The sequence below is a fragment of the Triturus cristatus genome, chromosome 12 (genome assembly GCF_964204655.1).
Source record: "Triturus cristatus chromosome 12, aTriCri1.1, whole genome shotgun sequence".
In the NCBI taxonomy this organism is placed as follows: domain Eukaryota; kingdom Metazoa; phylum Chordata; class Amphibia; order Caudata; family Salamandridae; genus Triturus; species Triturus cristatus.
This window is the reverse complement of record NC_140595.1, coordinates 279859145-279876297: the sequence shown is the minus strand read 5'-3', so window position 1 is coordinate 279876297 and position 17153 is coordinate 279859145. Positions and strand designations below refer to the sequence as shown.

Below are 17153 nucleotides of genomic sequence, written 5' to 3'. Positions count from 1 at the left end.
ACACAAAATTGCAATGTATTGACTTGCATTGGTATTTAGATTAGATTTAAATAGCACTTTCCAGCCCTCTTGCAAGGCCTAAACCAGAACCACAAAAACATGAACAACATCCGCACACAGACCGAGGAAAAACCTAGATTGTGCCAAATGTATATATACTGCATCATCACCTACCAAGAAACAAATAGTGCAGATGTGATTAAAAGGCAATGCAACAAACACATGCCACATTGTTTCTAACAACACATCTATTCAAAGCAACAGAAGCAAGGAAATGCTATTTACTTGTCTCCTCTGTCATGGGAATTTTTACAAATCTTACGGACATCTGCACTCATGAGTGATAATCTGGAGAACTTTGGACAAGAAAAAAAATCTATAGTTTTTTTTTACATATATGCATATATCTATATAAAGCCACATTAGCTTTCTTTTTGTTTTTTTATGGAAAGAGGCAAAATGAAAAAAACATTTTTGATAAAGACTTTGGGTGTAATTTACTGTGCTGCATCATTATCTTTATCCCTCCGCCTTTCGAGCTGCCACCCCCTTTAAACTATCTCAGAGGTCATAGCTTCCAGCAGATTTATATGCAGCTATCAGGGATGTGTAACCTTAAATTAATACTGTTAAAAAGGGATTCTTCCCCTTAAAGTCTCAGCAGTAAGAATTGGTTCTCATTAATTCAGTAAAGATTATCAGTATGGAGAACTAGGAATACAAACAAGTAACTTTCTCTCTAATACGACCTTTACTTATACACCTTAACACTGAATAGAATGGCAAGCTCACCTCAAACCATAAGTGAGAAGCCTTCTTTGAAAGAGGAAAAATGGGGAATTGGAAAGTACTGACCTCTTTTATATCGCAAAAATGTATTTGAAGGCTCTTTTACCCCCTTTGGGCATCTATTTTGGATACCAAGGAGGTGTTACTAGCATTGCCATGCATTTTGAAAAATACTCACTAATTTGAGGCTTAAATGGAAAACCCCAGAATGTTTCTGTGTTTTAGGCACAGATATGCAACAATAAGATCCTTAAGGTTTATGCCCACTTCCAATTTCTCTGATGTGATTGCTGAAATTTCTACTGAAAAGCCAGGTTCTCCAGTTCTCGTATTGTTCATAGATTCACATGCTTGAATCATTCCCCGTCGTCGCAGTGGGAGTCCCACGGTACAATAGCAAAGCAGTGTATATTATTACCATAGCCTATAAGGGCACTTAAATATTCACTTTAATAACTTATCCACACCATTTAAAAAGAACCACACTTCACCCATGCAGGCAACAGCACTGTCTGGAATAGATTTCCTCAGATTATCAAGCACTAGTAGGCAAGGTAACCGGCAATAATGAGGGGAGCCTTTACAGGGAGGAGGATCGGTCGCATGTGAATCTATGAAAGATACCAATACTGGTAAACTACAGGTAAGTAATTTATTTCTTCTCCAGTTTTGGATCTTTCATAGATTCACACACACACATACATATGATTCCAGGCAATAATGCTGTGTGAACATATGCCTGTTCTTCCATGTCGCTGCTCGACATGTACTCTCAATAGGCACTCTAGCGAACAAAGGGATCGAGGTAGAGACAGCTACAGTGGGGTGAGCCTTGACTTTATTTGTCAAAGATCTTCAAGCCTTGAAAGGGCAGAATAGGATAGCAGCTGAAATCTGAAATCCATAAAGCTCTGCTTGACGTTGAGTATCGGCCATATGATGATTCACATATGTTACTTACAGTTGGTCTGTCTTTCTGAACTGTCTGGTGAGATGTAAATAAAAGTTCAGGCATAGTTTAAATCAAGTGTATGCAGCAATTCATCCAGGGCTGACTGGATATGGAAAGAAAGTCTTTAGTACAATAGGTTCATTAAGATGGAAATCCGAAGGGACTTTGGGGATGAATCTAGGATTGGTTCTGAGTATCACAGCCTCATCTTTAAACTGCAAAAAAGGTTCATTAATCATAAAGGTTTATATTTCACTAACCCTTTTGGCTGATGTAAGGGCCAATATCAATGGCACTTTCCATGTCAGGAATTTGATTTCTGCCTTATGTATAGGTTCAAATGTTTTCTTCATTAAATGTGTAAGTACTGGATTAAGCTGCAACGTAGGAGGAAGAGCCTTTATTGGAGGGAGGAGTCTGAAGAGGTCTTTGAGGATCTGCTTAATGATTTTGTTAGAGCATAAAGATGGTGAATCCGATGAACGTCTATACCTTGAGATTGCTGCTGGAGTGATCTTGTTCAGATTGTCGAATGATCCTTCTGTCTGAATCCACTGTCTGAGAATGCGACCTTCACAGGAAGAATTAGACAGACAGGAGAAAGGTACTAGTGAGATGGCAGAGGACAACGTCCCTAGAAGCGATTTGGATAAGCATACTGAAACGGGCTTTCTTTTCAATAGCCTGTGCGCTAGTTGTATGAGCCTTTTTTGCCTTTCCGAAGATAAGAATGCTATGTCTTGAGTTGTATCCAAAACTGCTCCCAGGAACATTATCCTCTTTGATGGAAGAATCATTGACTTCTGGTGATTGACGGTCAGACCTAAATTTTCGAACTTTCTAGCATTGAGTGCCTTTGTGGCACTCGATGCTAGACAGGTCATTATTGCTTTTGTCAGCCAATCGTCGAGGTATGGAAGAACAAGTTACTTACCTTCGGTAACGATGTATCTGTAAGAAACATTAGTTAGTTAGATTCCTCACCTTAGAATATCCCCAGGCGTCAGACTGGATCCGGAAGATTTTTCGTCAGCAATACCCCTTGCGCGTCGCTAGGCATCGTCTGCGGCTCCGCGTCCGTCGTCGGCGTCGTGCGCCGGAATGACGTCGTCGGAGTACTTAGACGCCGCCCTCGCGCGCTGACGTCAGTTCTTGTACATAGCTTTCCGCGCCAGGAACGCAGAGCCATGCAAAGACCGACACTGGTGCCAAAAATAAAATCTAGGGGCCTGAAAAGGATAACCTTAACCCTAGATGTCAGTTCGCAGAACGGGGAGGATGGGTGGGTCGGTGAGGAATCTAACAAACTAATGTTTCTTACAGATACATCGTTACCAAAGGTAAGTAACTTGTTCATCTGAAAAAAACACGTTAGTTAGATTCCTCACCTTAGAATAGATACCCAAGCAATACCATCCCCGGTGGTGGGTCTGCGAACCAAGATCACACCAGAAAGTCCTGGAGGACAGAACGGCCAAAGAAGCCATCCCTCCGGACTTGGATGTCAAGGCAATAATGTCTAGCAAATGTGTGTAGCGAAGCCCACGTTGCCGCCTGACAGATGTCCTGCAAAGGGACTCCTCGTCCCAAAGCAGTAGTAGCCGCTGTGGCCCGAGTAGAATGGGCGCGCAGCCCAACAGGAGGGTCCTTTTTCGCCAATGAATAGCAAATTTTGATGCACAAAACGACCCACCGAGAGATGGTCCGTTTGTGCACAGCTTTCCCCTTCTTGGCACCCACGTATCCAACAAAAAGCTGGTCGTCCACCCGGAACTGCTTTGTGCGGTCCAGATAAAAGGAGAGCGCACGTTTGGGGTCCAGACGGTGGAGCCTCTCTTCCTCTTTGGAAGGATGCGGAGGCGGAAAGAAGGTGGGCAAGGTGACAGACTGCCCAAGATGAAATGGAGTCACCACTTTCGGAAGAAAGGAGGGACGAGGCCAAAGGACAACCTTGTCCGGATGAACAGAGAGAAAAGGAGGCTTTGAAGATAAAGCCTGGAGCTCGCTCACCCGCCTAGCCGAGGTGATGGCTACCAGAAAAGCAGTCTTAAGCGTCAGCAGACGAAGAGGACAATTATGAAGAGGCTCAAAGGGAGCACACATTAGAAATGTGAGAACAAGATTCAAGTTCCACTGAGGCATTACAAAAGGGACAGGAGGGAACGTGTGAGTAATGCCTTTTAGAAAGAGTGTAACTACAGGGGACTTGAAAAGAGAAGGCTGATCAGGAAGCCGCAAGAAGGCAGAGATGGCAGCAAGATAACCTTTCAGGGTGCCCAGGGCAGAGCCCTGCCGGGCCAAAGAAAGAAGAAAGAGGAGAACCTCAGAAAGAGGGGCGGAAAGGGGATCCACAGCCTTTGCTGTGCACCATGCCACAAATTTGTTCCACCGGCAGGCGTATACCGTCTTTGTGGAGGGACGCCTGGCTGCCAGAATGATATCACAGACTTCAGGAGGCAAGTCAAATGGCATCAACTGCCGCCGCTCAATCTCCACGCATGGAGGTGGAGGCTGGACAGGTTCGGGTGGAGGACCGTCCCCTGCTGCTGCGACAGAAGATCCTCCCGAAGGGGCAGACGTATCGGAGGATCGGTCAGCATACTGAGTAGCTCGGGATACCAGTACCTTCACGCCCAATCCGGAGCCACCAAGATGACTTGGGCCCGGTCGTGCCTGATCTTCTTCAGCACTCTGGGCAGAAGTGGTATAGGCGGAAAGGCGTACAACAGACCGCAACTCCACTCGTGACGAAAAGCGTCGCCGAGCGAGTGCCGCCTTGGAAATTCCAACGCGCAGAACTGCTGACATTGCGCGTTCTCTTCAGTGGCGAATAGATCTAACCAAGGCTCTCCCCACTGCTGAAAGAGACCTTGTGCCACCTCGGAGTTCAGACGCCATTCGTGATCCATCATGCACCGGCGGCTGAGTTCGTCTGCTCTGGCGTTCAGAGAGCCCGCCAGATGTTGAACCACTAGGGTGACGCCCTGGTGTTCCAGCCATGTCCAGCCATGTCCAGAGGCGCAGAGCCTCCTGACAAAGGGTCCACGACCCCACCCCGCCCTGTTTGTTGCAATACCACATGGCGGTGGTGTTGTCCGTGAACACCTGCACGACACTTCCCCTGACAGAGGGAAGGAAGGCTTTCAGTGCAAGTCGGATCGCTCTCAACTCCAACAGGTTGATGTGGAGACGAGACTCCGCCGGAGACCAGAGGCCTCTGATCTCCGCCTCTCCCATATTGCCACCCCATCCCAGGAGGGACGCATTCGTCACTACGACATGCTCCGGTTGGGGAAGGGAGAGGCTCTTGCCCTTGACCCAATCGCGGTCCGTGAGCCACCACTGCAACTGCTGTGCAGTGCCCTCCGAGATCAAGACATGGTCGGACAGGTTGCCGTGATGCTGGGCCCACTGAAACTTCAGGTCCCACTACAGAGCCCGCATGCGCCGCCTGGCGTGATGCACTAGTAGGATGCAGGAGGCCATCAGCCCCAGAAGCCGCAACACTAGCCTGACCGAAACCCAGGATAGAGGCCGAAAGATGGGAATCAGGGCCTGTATATCCCGGACCCGCTGTTCCGGTGGATGGACCCGGAACTGTGCCGAATCGAGAACCGCTCCGATGAAGAGGAGCGTCTGAGAGGGACTCAGGTGTGACTTCGGCACGTTGATGGAAAATCCCAGCAAATGCAGGAGATCCGCCGTAGTCTGGAGGTGGGAGACGACTGTCTGGGGCGAGCCCGCCTTCAACAACCAGTCGTCGAGATAGGGGAAGACTGGAACACCTGATCTGCGCAGATGAGCTGCGACCACCGCCATCACTTTCGTGAACACCCGAGGGGCACTGGTGAGGCCGAAGGGGAGCACGGTAAACTGAAAGTGCTCGTGGCCCACCGTGAACCGCAGGTAACGCCGGTGGGCCGGCAGGACGATGATGTGGAAATATGCGTCCTGCAAGTCCAACGCTACCATCCAGTCTCCGGGGTCTAGGGCAGCTAGAACCTGAGCCAAAGTTAACATCTTGAACCTTTCCTTCCGGAGGAAGGCATTGACGTTCCGGAGGTCCAAGATAGGATGTAGGCCCCCTTTGCCCTTCTTGGGAACCAGAAAGTAGTGGGAATAACAACCACGACCTACTTCTGGGCTCGGAACGCGCTCGACGGCCCCCTTGGCCAAGAGGGCCGAAACTTCCTCGTGGAGAAGATTCAAATGATCCCCCGAGATACGGTGGTGCTGCGGTGGCATGGCTGGAGGGGTCGTCTCGAAGGGGAGGGAGTAGCCCCTTCGGACGATTTGCAGCACCCACCTGTCCGATGTGATGGACCGCCAGTGGAGCAGGTGATGGCGAACTCTGCCGCCCACTGGCGTGGAATGTGTCTGAAAGCTCGGACTAGGAAGGCTTTGAGGCGGATGCTGCCGGGGTGGATGTGGGCTGACCGCGTCGTCCTCCGGAACCGCCTCGGCGGAAACCACGTCCACGCGCAGGTTGGTTCTGCGGCTGGTGGCTAGGCGGACGTGAGGAGGCACCCCTTCCTTGGCCACGAAAGGGGCGAAAAGCGGAGGTGTGCGCCCGCGGAGCCGAGAGGCCCAAGGACTTGGCCGTAGCCCGGGAGTCCTTAAAGCGGTTCAGCGCACTGTCCGCCTTCTCACCAAACAGGCGAGTGCCATCAAAAGGCATGTCCATGAGGGTGTTCTGGACATCCCCGGAAAATGACGTGGACCGCATCCAGGCGTGACGTCGAAGCGTCACCGTGGTGGAAATCGCCCTACCTAGCGAATCCGTCGTGTCAAGCCCACATCGTATGGCGTGTCGTGCTGCATCCCTCCCATCGGCCAAAGCCTGGGTAAGACGTGTCTGGACCTCCTCCGGACACAGGGGCAGCACGTCCTCCACCGCATCCCACAAGGAGTGGGAATAACGGTCCAAGAGACATGCGGTGTTCAAAGACCGCAGGCCCAAACTAAGGGACGAGAACAGTTTCTTGCCAAACTGCTCGAGTCTCTTGGAATCCCGGTCCGGCGGGGCGGTCGGGAAGGAGGATTGGGGGGTAGAGGCCTGGATAACCAGTCTCTCAGGGGTGGGGTGTTGGGACAGGAAACTGGGGTCGCCCGGATTAGGGCGGTGGCGCCTGGCAACGTTCCTATCCACAGGAGGGACTGTGGAGGGCTTGGACCAGGTGCCCTGGAGAACGTCAGTGAGGGCCTCATTGAACGGCAACAGAGGCTCAGTGGAGCTTGCGGCCGTTTGAAGCACCTCAGTGAGGATGTTAGTCCTCACAGCCACGGCAGGCAGCTCAAGCCCAAGGGCCGCGGCCGCCTTGCGCAGCACCACAGAAAATGCTGCACCCTCCTCCGAAGCCACAGTCGGAGGAGAAGTGAATCCAGTGTCCGGCGAGGTGTCCAGCCCACTGGCCTCCCCCAGTTCCTCTGCCCAGTCCTGTGAAAGCTGCGACTGAACAGCCATAGGGTCTTCATACCCCTCCCAGTCGCCCCCGTCATCCGATTCCTGATACGCAGGAGGAAGGATCGGAGCCGGACGGTAGAGCTGATGAGGCTCAAGCGGCGCCGGACGCGGCGTCGGTCGACGCCGCAACGGCGTCGGGTCCGGAACAGGGCTAAACTGTGGTTCGACGCCATCCGGTGCCGGCGTCGGCGGCGCCGGCCGCGCCGGCGTCGGGGGCACCGGTGGCGTCGGCGTCGGTGGTTCAGGCGTCGGTGCCAGCGGAGGAGGCGTGACTAGGTCAACCGGCGTCGACGGGGGCCCAGGCATGGGCCCCGCGGGGACCTGCGGCGTCGGGACCGGAGTCTCCGACGGCGCCGGGGCCGGAGCCGCCGGCCCGCAAGGTCGCCCAGTCGAGTCCGCGGGGCCCGAAGGCGCGCCAGCGGGCATCGACGGCGGGGCCAGCCTCCTCATGGCCGAGAGGAAGGCGCTGACCTCCGCCGGCGTCGCGTCAGTCCCAGGGACCGGTGGGTATGGGGACTTGCGCGGCGCCTGTGGCTCCGACGGAGCCGCGGGGGTGGAACCACCCGGACCCTCGGCCGAGTCGCGCGACCGGCGAGGGGAGTCCGAAGAGCGATGTCGTCTCTTGGACTTCTTAGAGTGTTTGGACTTACCCGACGACTTGGAGCCCGACGATCGATGGTGGCGTCGGCTGCGGCTCCGCGAGCGATCCTTGGACCTCCTCCTGGACTGGGATCGCGCACGACGCGGAGCCGAGTGGCGAAGCTCGAGAAGCTCCCGCCTAGCCTTCGAAGTCAGGGCCTGGCAATCGGAGCATGACTCCGCGTCGTGGTCGGGGCCTAAACAGTAAAGGCACCGGCGATGGTGATCGGTCACCGACATCAGTCGATGGCAATCATCGCAAGCCTTGAACCCAGGCATCCCACCGGCACCAGACGTCGATTGACAGGATCAAAAAGGATCAAAAAGATTTAGTCAAAAATGACTAAAAGGGGTAGCTCTCCCGGATCTGCGCTTACTGGCGCGGAAAAAAGAAGAACTGACGTCAGCGCGCGAGGGCGGCTTCTAAGTACTCCGACGACGTCATTCCGGCGCACGACGCCGACGACGGACGCGGAGCCGCAGACGACGCCTAGCGACGCGCAAGGGGTATTGCTGACGAAAAATCTTCTGGATCCAGTCTGACGCCTGGGGATATTCTAAGGTGAGGAATCTAACTAACGTGTTTCTTTCAGATATACCTGAAAACCCTTCTGCCTTACGGAGGCTACCACTGGAGATAGACATTTCTTTTACAGAAGCAGAAAGTTGATTTGAGCCTAAAAGGGAGAACTTTGAACCAATAGTGAGTGCTGGCTACCCTGAATCTCAGAAATTTGAGTGTCTCGGATGTGTGGCGCCATGAAATTAAGCATCCTGTAGATCTATGCGAAAGGATTGTTCCTCGGATATTTGTTAAGTTTTCGGAGAGTCAAAATGGGTCGCCATTCCCTTAATTTCTTTGTTATTAAGAAAAAAACTGAAGTAGAACCCCATTCCTTTTTGGGAATGGGGTACCTTTTCTATTGCTCCTTTGTTTAGCATGGTGAGGACTTCTTTCCGGAGTAGGTGGAGTTGAGGTGGGAGCACTCCCTTTGGTGGTGTGTTCGGCAGCCTTTGTATAAATTCTAATGTGTAATCATAGCTGATCAGGTCTAACACCCATCTGGCAGATGTTATTTGTTGCCATTGATGGGAAAAGCTGGAAGTGTTTGCTCTCACAGGTTGGAGGTTTGTAAAGGGCATAACTGGCACTTCGATAGGGTCACTGCTTTCTGCCAGTGTCTCTTGCCTGTGAGGTTTGCTTTCTTCTAGGCGTTTGCTTCGTGTAAGCTGCTGGTGGTGGTGGTGATCGAAACAGCTGTTGTTGGTAGGATGGTCGATATTGCTGTTAAAAGCATTGATATTGTTGGTACTTCTGGTAACCCCCTCCATATGAGAACAAACCTTTTTCTTATGCTCCTATAACGGCGTCTTGACGAATTGTAAGGTGCCCAAAGATCTTGCAATGTCTGTATCCGCCTTAATTGCCTGTAAGAAGTCACGGACATGCTTGCCACATATTGCCTCCCATCGTAAGACATGTCTAGAATTTTGCTCTGAACCCCAGGCCTGAATGACGTGGCCTTCAGCAATCCTTGTCACCTTAGAACCGCAGCTCAAGTCAGTTGTTTGAATCCAGTTGATGCTACATCTAAAGCGACGTCTATATTTTCGGAGTAGTTTCTTTTGTCCTCCTGAAAAATGTCTTTGCTTCCCTTCTTTTGTCTACTGGTAAAAGATCTATAAATATATAATAGTTTATTTCGGGCACAGCCCATAAAACACATCTAGACAATACAATGAATATACATTTTAAGTGCTTAAAAGGATTATAAAATATAAAAAGAATTCATCAAAGTGCAGTAGCTTTTCTATAAAAAGGATAAAATCATTGAATAGAGGTAAAAAGATAAAAAGACAAACTAGCATCCCAAAACAAATTATGATCCTGACATAGTATTGAATTAGACATCTGGGTGGGTAGAGACCCAGCCAATCAGGAGATAGTCAAAAAGACCGACGGGGATATTGTGCAAATTAGAAAACATGAGAACATTATAGTGTTGAGGAGTTACAGGATAGATATGTGCAATAATTCATTAGCATATGATATAGAAGAATGAAGATATGACAATTCTTTATCACAGTACAAGTTTATGAATGGCCTTTCTTATCAGAGCCCAAGCGATATACATGTACTTAGCAACTGCAAATGCTAAGGGGTCGCTAGTATCGCTTTTAAAGAGTCTCTCTGCTTCCCAGTAGTGCCTAACACCCATATTGTTACAAACAGCCACGAGCCATTTTTTCCTGATCTTCCTATAGAGAGGACAGAATAGCATGAAGTGAGACTCTGTTTCAACTGTGCTTGGACAGTTTGGGCAACAATCAACCTGGCCGGTGGCATTGACCCATTTGGAGGTGTGTGATCTCAAAGGGAGAACCCCGCACCTGCATTGCACGTAAAGGCATTTTAAGGGATGAGGGTGCATTGTATTCAAATAGAGTTCTAACCTGGGAGGGTTTTGTGATTTAGGAATTTACCTGTAATAAGAGTCCAACTGATAAATTTCCCACGTTTGGAGTAGGGCTTCCTCCCAGTAAGACTGTTTAATTTTTGGGACAATACCTTGTGCTATCGTCTACGGGGCGGTCCAAAGCTCGCTCATTCCAATTCTTTGCGTTAGATCTTTTATATGTTTTAACCAAGGAGTTCTCAGGTTTCTATCAAGAGACACAAGTCCTTTAACAGACTCCCTATAGGTTACTAATTCGTAAGTTGACCATAATCTAACCCAATATAGTAGAGGTTTTTATAACGCTATTATGTGGATGGGATTGAGGGCCAGGTCAAAACGTAACGGTGTGGTGGAAAAGCTTAAGGGAAGCCTGAAATGTGATTTAATAAACCTGTTTTCTATTCTTGTTAGACCCTCAGCATTGGCATAACCCCAAATCTCGGCACCATAGATCACTGATGCTACGGCTGTAGAATTGTATACAGTGATAACTGGAGAAATGGCCCCACTAGATGCTGCTTTATGCCGCCTCGCTATTCCAAAGGCTTTCTGATGGAGGATGGTTTTACTTTTTTCCATCTGGGGGCCCCATGCTTGAGTATCACTGAGCCTTACACCAATGTAGTCAAAATAGCGCACTACCTATAGCGGAAGAGAACAAACCTTTTCTTTGTGCTCCTCAAAATGGCGTCTTCCTGAATTGTAAGGTGCCCAAAGATCTTGCAATGTCTGTATCCGCCTTAATTGCCTGTAAGAAGTCATCAACATGCTTGCCACATATTGCCTCCCATCATAAGGTATGTCTAGAATTTTGCTCTGAACCCCAGGCCTGAATGACGTGACCTTCAGCAATCCTTGTCACCTTAGAACCGCAGCTCAAGCCAGTTGTTTGAATCCAGTTGATGCTACATATAAAGCGGCGTCTATTTTTTCAGAGTAGGTTATTTTGCCCTCCAGAAAAATGTCTTTGCTTCCCTTCTTTTGTCTACAGGTAAAAGATCTATATATGCGATGATATCCGACCACATTTGTCTGTTGTACCGGCCCAATAGGGTCAATGAATTGACAACTTGAACTGTAATTATTGACATTATGAAGAATATTTTGCCGATATGATCCAGGCATCTGCCTTCTCTGCCTGGCGGAGTTGATACAGGTGTTGAAGGATTTTTGTACTGGCACGGAGCCTCAAGAGTTATTACCAAATCTGGTTTTGCGTGCCCAAGCAAACATGCAGGCGAGTTTTCTGGTGCCTTAAATTTTTTGTCAATCTGGGTCAGGACATCAGTGACTGTAGCTGGATTTGCCATGATTTTGTGCCTTCTTCACAAATGTGATCCACTATTGGGATTGCTCAAACAGATATCTAGGTAGGCTCCGTAAAATCATACAAGAAGCAGTCTGATTGCTTAACGGTCAAAGGTAATTGAAATCCTTTTGCAGCACTTTCCATGAGATTATGGAAACCTCCAATGACATCAGGTGAAGGGTCCACTGGCTGCGGTGCAGGTGGAGATGGAGTTAGAATTAAATAGTCTTCTCATTCGTTGGGAGTACATTGATTGTCGGTCATTTCCCCTTTCTCTCTCTGTCATCATCTGAGAAGGATGGGTCGTCCCTAGGAGGCACTACGATGTTGGAACTTGGAGTCATTGGAGGTGTTAAAGGTGGAGATATAGATGAGGAGTTTAAGTGGTTGCATGGGCTGCATTGGTGATGTTGCCTTAGTAGGTTCCGGGAATCTTTTATAATAATCTTGCAGCATGCCTTGGAGGTCTTGGGATGGAGAGTGACTATAATGTTGCAAATGTTCCACATATTGCTTAGGCCTTTGAGCGTATTGCTCTTGTTGCAGAACATAATCTCTGTAATACTCTTCTTCATCCTCCTCCTTAAACCTGACATTTAGTTCGGGGGGAGGGGGTCTATGGACCGTTCCAAACGTAGTCTCATCATCTGAATCCTCCTCATCAAGAAGGGAACATGGTGGAAGAGGAGAGACCTTGCTTGGTTATGTATGCTATGGAAGCAAGAATTATTTAGATATTACCTCCCTTGCCGACGAAGCTGTTGTCGACTCTGTGGTTGTGTTCTTCTCTTGTGGAAGCTTTTTTGCTGGTTTTAACATTGCCAACGATGATTTTGCTGATGGTACGTCTGTCAATGGTATCGTAGTCGGACGGCTCGATTGCAGTAGTCGACAGAACCCTCGCCGATGATACAGTTGCCGACTGGATCAACGTCGATGATGTCATTGATGTGGTTGCTGTTGACAGAGCTGTTGTTGGCGCAGAGTTCAACATTACCGGTGTTGTCGTTGCTGGTATTTTCGATGGCGAAGATGCCTTCCTAAACATTGTTAAAGCTAGTTTAGCCTAAATAGTCGACGGTTCTGAGGAAGATTTCTCCAGGCATACTCCCAGGTTGGAAGTCGGAGTAAGAGGCTCTGACCTCATAGCTCCGGTGAGAACTCTCTCTTGCAGACTCATGATGAGTCTTTTGAAGTTCTTTCTAGACAATTCTGATGACCCCATGTCACGCCACCTTTCCCTTTTCCGTAACCTTTTCTGGCAGAGAGCAAAATCCTCACTATCCTCCTCCTAAAAAAAAATATATATATTAATTTCTGCAGCCATAAGCAAAGCCTCCCTCTTCTTGATCTTTAACAGTTTTGGAGGAAAAAGTGCAACAGATTTTGCAGTCCTTCACCTTGTAAACAGAGTGTAGGCAGTAGATACACTCCTTGTGTGGGTCTTCAGAATAAAGTTTTTTTTTGTCACAGGTTCCACAGGGTCTGAGAAGTCCTTCCCTTAATGGCTCTGACATGATTATAGATAGTATCTGGTAATAGAAGGTAAAAATTAACAATATAGTTGAAGAACTGAGCAGAGCTCAGGGAGACTCCCTTCACAAGATGTGGGGTGGAAAATCCGGGGGAATCAACCTCTGTGAGGAGTATTCTAGAGGGTGCTGTCACCTGATTGGCTGAAGTTCGTTTCCTTTTAAATGATGTAGATAAGTTAATAAAGGGAATGTTACATTGCCATTATATGCAATGGAACTATTCCATACTGCTTTACTATTGAACTATGGGACTCCCACTTCGACGACGGGGAAGGATTCAAGCATGTGAATCTTTGAAATATACAATACTGGAGAATCATAGAGCTCTATTGGTGACCTCTATAATATCTGTCCATCTACCTTTAAGGTGGTCCTCTGCAGAACCTCCTGACTACATCAATGAGCAGTCTTTAGGACCCAGTCAGGCCAGTGACTTTACTGACTTTAATGCAGTACTTGATATTCTGCAGATTTAAAGGACAGTGTATCAATCTTCCTTGTACAAGTTAGAAGGAAAAAACACAAATGCAAGAAGTTTTATTAACAGCCAAAAGATGCATCAAATTACCAGGTTGTTCTGTCGTCAGAAATGTATGGTCTTACTCAGAAGCATTATATTTTCTTCTGTCACAGAAATATCTGTCTTGTTTGCAGTGGTTTCTGGAAAATGATTATGGTAGGTTCTATTAATCATGGAACAATGGAATCTAAGACTTTGCTGGGTCTCATTGTCAAGGTTTTGAAGATCACTAAAAACTTTGTATCATATGAATGTTAACTTTAGTGATACACCCTTGTTGAAGATCATGTCTGGATAGGTGATACTCTTTTTCAGTGATTTGTCTAGAGTGCTGAAGGTATGTGTAGGCCTCCTGCCATGAGTAGGATGTGGCCTCATTTCTCAAGCTGCAGCTATCAGGTGGAGGTGTTCCCAAACAGCTGTATAATGTGGGAATGTGAGAGCTGAAACTATCTATCTCGTTTCTGGAAGAATTTGTAAGGTGGTGGAATTTACAAAACCTTTTGGGTGGCTTGTGAGTTCGAAAATGCATTGTCTTGCCTCAGGAGTTTTTTTGTCTTTATTAATGTCAATGGTTTCTTCTGTAAAAAAAACCTCATTGAAGCAATAAGAAAAAAAAATACTCTCCTTCAGTTGGTGACTATTTGAGGGCTCTTAATAGGCAGAATCTCCGATGCTAGTGTTTTATTATAGTCTTATAGCCCGCTGTAGCGGGCTATAACATCCATTAAAGGCCCGCTTTAAGGGAGCGGCCCTTTAATGGCAGTATAGCCCAGCTACGGCAGGCTATAAGGCTATTAGAACAATACGCCACTAGAGGGCAGAATGTTCTAACAAATAAAACGAAGGCCTCAGTGAGCCTTAGGGTATTTAAATCTCCTTGGGCTCCAAGAAGCCTTTGTTCACAGCAACAGCTGTGAACGACAAACATTGGAATGTTGATGCTCTGGGCTTTTACCAGCCATTAGAAGCCGGGAGCACTCCATCGTCTTCAATGGAACTCCCAAAATTCCAATGTTCTAATGTAGCATGGATTTGCTAAAATAAGCTAAAAACATATGCTATACATAAAATGTTGTACATATTAAAGGCATTGTTCCATTCTAAGCATAGGATCACATTTGAATGCTAAATGAATGAACCAATATATATACATGTGCTGAAATGGCTCGTAAATACAGAAGAAAAAAGGGGCCAAAACCATTTCATATCAGGTTACACAAGTCAAAATGTTGTTCATGACAAGGTGGCATACTGTCCCTGGAAGTGTTATCAAATAATTATGTTCTCTATGAATAGTTCTACTATAAGTAGATTACTGTGCCAAAAAATGAAAAAACTATTTTAGGACGGGGAAAAAATAAATATATAATCATAGAAAAAATTCCAAAGTCAGTATTACGTTTGAAAAAGAATGAAGGCCAAATTCAGAGTCTCTCCGGAACACTGTGTACTTGAATCAAAAGTCAGTGTGTGGGGATGGAGAAAACATAACATTTTCTAATCCTGCAGCCAACAAGTCGTCTACCGTTGTGGGTGAGAGTTGGAATACATCGTGTAGAAGATCAACAGCACATAGATGCGAACTGTCGCCTTCAGCATGGGAAGCATCAGCAATGTCTGAATTGGATGTTACCTACGCGCCTGGTGTTTCCTCTCGTACCTCAGCAGTAGCATGTTGCGTCTGTGAGAACTCAATGAATGCTGCTATCAGGATTGGTAGCCGCTGGGGACAACACATAGCATGGGCCGTTATCGGGTCCAGCAGAGTATTGATATCCATAGGCATGACTGATGGGAGTGTCAGACAAATGTCCAGCACGCATTCTTCACCGCATAGCAGGCAGCGTAGAACAGGTAAGATGCAATCTTGCCAAATTGGTCTGAATGACAGAAACCAAGTGGTGTTTAATTCTCGTAGACGAGGTAAACCCAGAATTTGGACGATGCGCTCACGACACTTCATCTCCAATAGAGTTCTTTCCATGGTGAACTGGTTGTCGCTGGTGATTTGGCTTGCCATATCGTAGCAGTAGGAGCAAAAATAGTATCCCTGTAATGAGTGCTAAAAGGAGCGGCAGTCCGCCAAACACAGAATGCACGAAGTTTGGAAAAATTCCGAGGACTGCTTGAAAAGGCTCCAACAGTCCTGCACACACGTTCTTAAATACATGTACAATACCGCTCGTATCAGACATGTTAAGATATGACCTAACATTTCTGAGAAATGTACAGGGCAGTTTGTATACAAAAGGGTATACATCTCTGCCGAAGTCCTTGCGACTTGGAGATCATAGGTTTCTTTGGCAGAGGTCAAAGGCACAGTTTTTTGTAAAAGAATGGCTTTCATTTTGCTTAGAGTATCAACTTGTATAGAAGAGATATTCAGTGAAGGCCATAAAGGCGACTCCCTGACTAGGTCTATTTGTGGAAACAAGACTTGCATACAGCAAGTGACCCTTCATGTAACCGTTACTAGATATGGGATACCTGGCAGCATGCCACAGCAGCTGTGATCATTCAAGATAATGTAACTCCCGTTTGAAAGTTGACCAAAGATTGGATTAATCACTGCTGCCGGTGAACCATGCAGGTGGCAGGATAAGCTTGTACTGGAACCATCACAGGCCCCGTGTAAGTTAAAGGAGAGTACAGCTTAGTGCGTGTTCACAGTTTTCACCGCTAAGAAACACTTCACGTCCCCCACTCCAACATCTGTGTGTGTAAGGTAAATCCCAGGATGTCTTGATGTATTCTTTACCCAACCTTTCATATTTGCCTGCTGGTTTATTTTTTAGGCAATACTGAAAATGGAAAGTCGTAACAGACAGAGTATTCTTACCATGTATGATCCAATCAGTAGCTGGTTTTTCTGCCACTGTGAAAAGTAATTTCTCAAGTTTTTCAATGCTCAGCACCGTATAGTCTGCTCCCCTTTGTGCCAGTTTGACCGGTCTATCAGTGAGATTGAATTCTTCAAACAGTGACGTAGTATTGATTAAACACCAAGGCACATAGCCAGAATGCAGGTTTTGAAGCGTCCAGCCTAATAGCATGATAGAACGTAGCTGTGACTGACCATGTTGCAACATGACAAAGTCTTGTTCCATGAAGTCTATGACAGAGGATACAATGCTGTCCAAAGAATATATCCTGGACGACAGAGTTGTTAACCCATTGTCTACTACCGAGAGAGATTTCTCTAAAATTAATACGATCAATTTCTCGTATTCGTTCTGCAGTCTCTGCTTGGGTGACCTTCCATGCTTCATTATAAGCAGCGTAGATACCGGCATATATGAAACATTTTTGACGCGGTTTTCTTGGTCCTAGCAAGAATTCCCTAAGGTCTGCGTCTTCTTGAAGTAAAGTTAAGTGTTGTTTTACATCCTCTTGTGTAGCTTTCTGTAGCCAATCAAGGCAAAGTTTTCCTACACTGTAAGTTGTTACTACCCCCGGATGCTGTCTTTGGACATAACGTGGGTC

At 47.2% G+C, this 17153-nt stretch overlaps 1 protein-coding gene across 2 annotated transcripts in view; it reads right to left on the bottom strand.

Annotated features, from left to right (window-relative positions):
- The window catches only part of USP21 (ubiquitin specific peptidase 21), a 508323-nt gene that overhangs the window by 228008 nt on the left and 263162 nt on the right, over positions 1–17153 (bottom strand). The window lies entirely within an intron of this gene.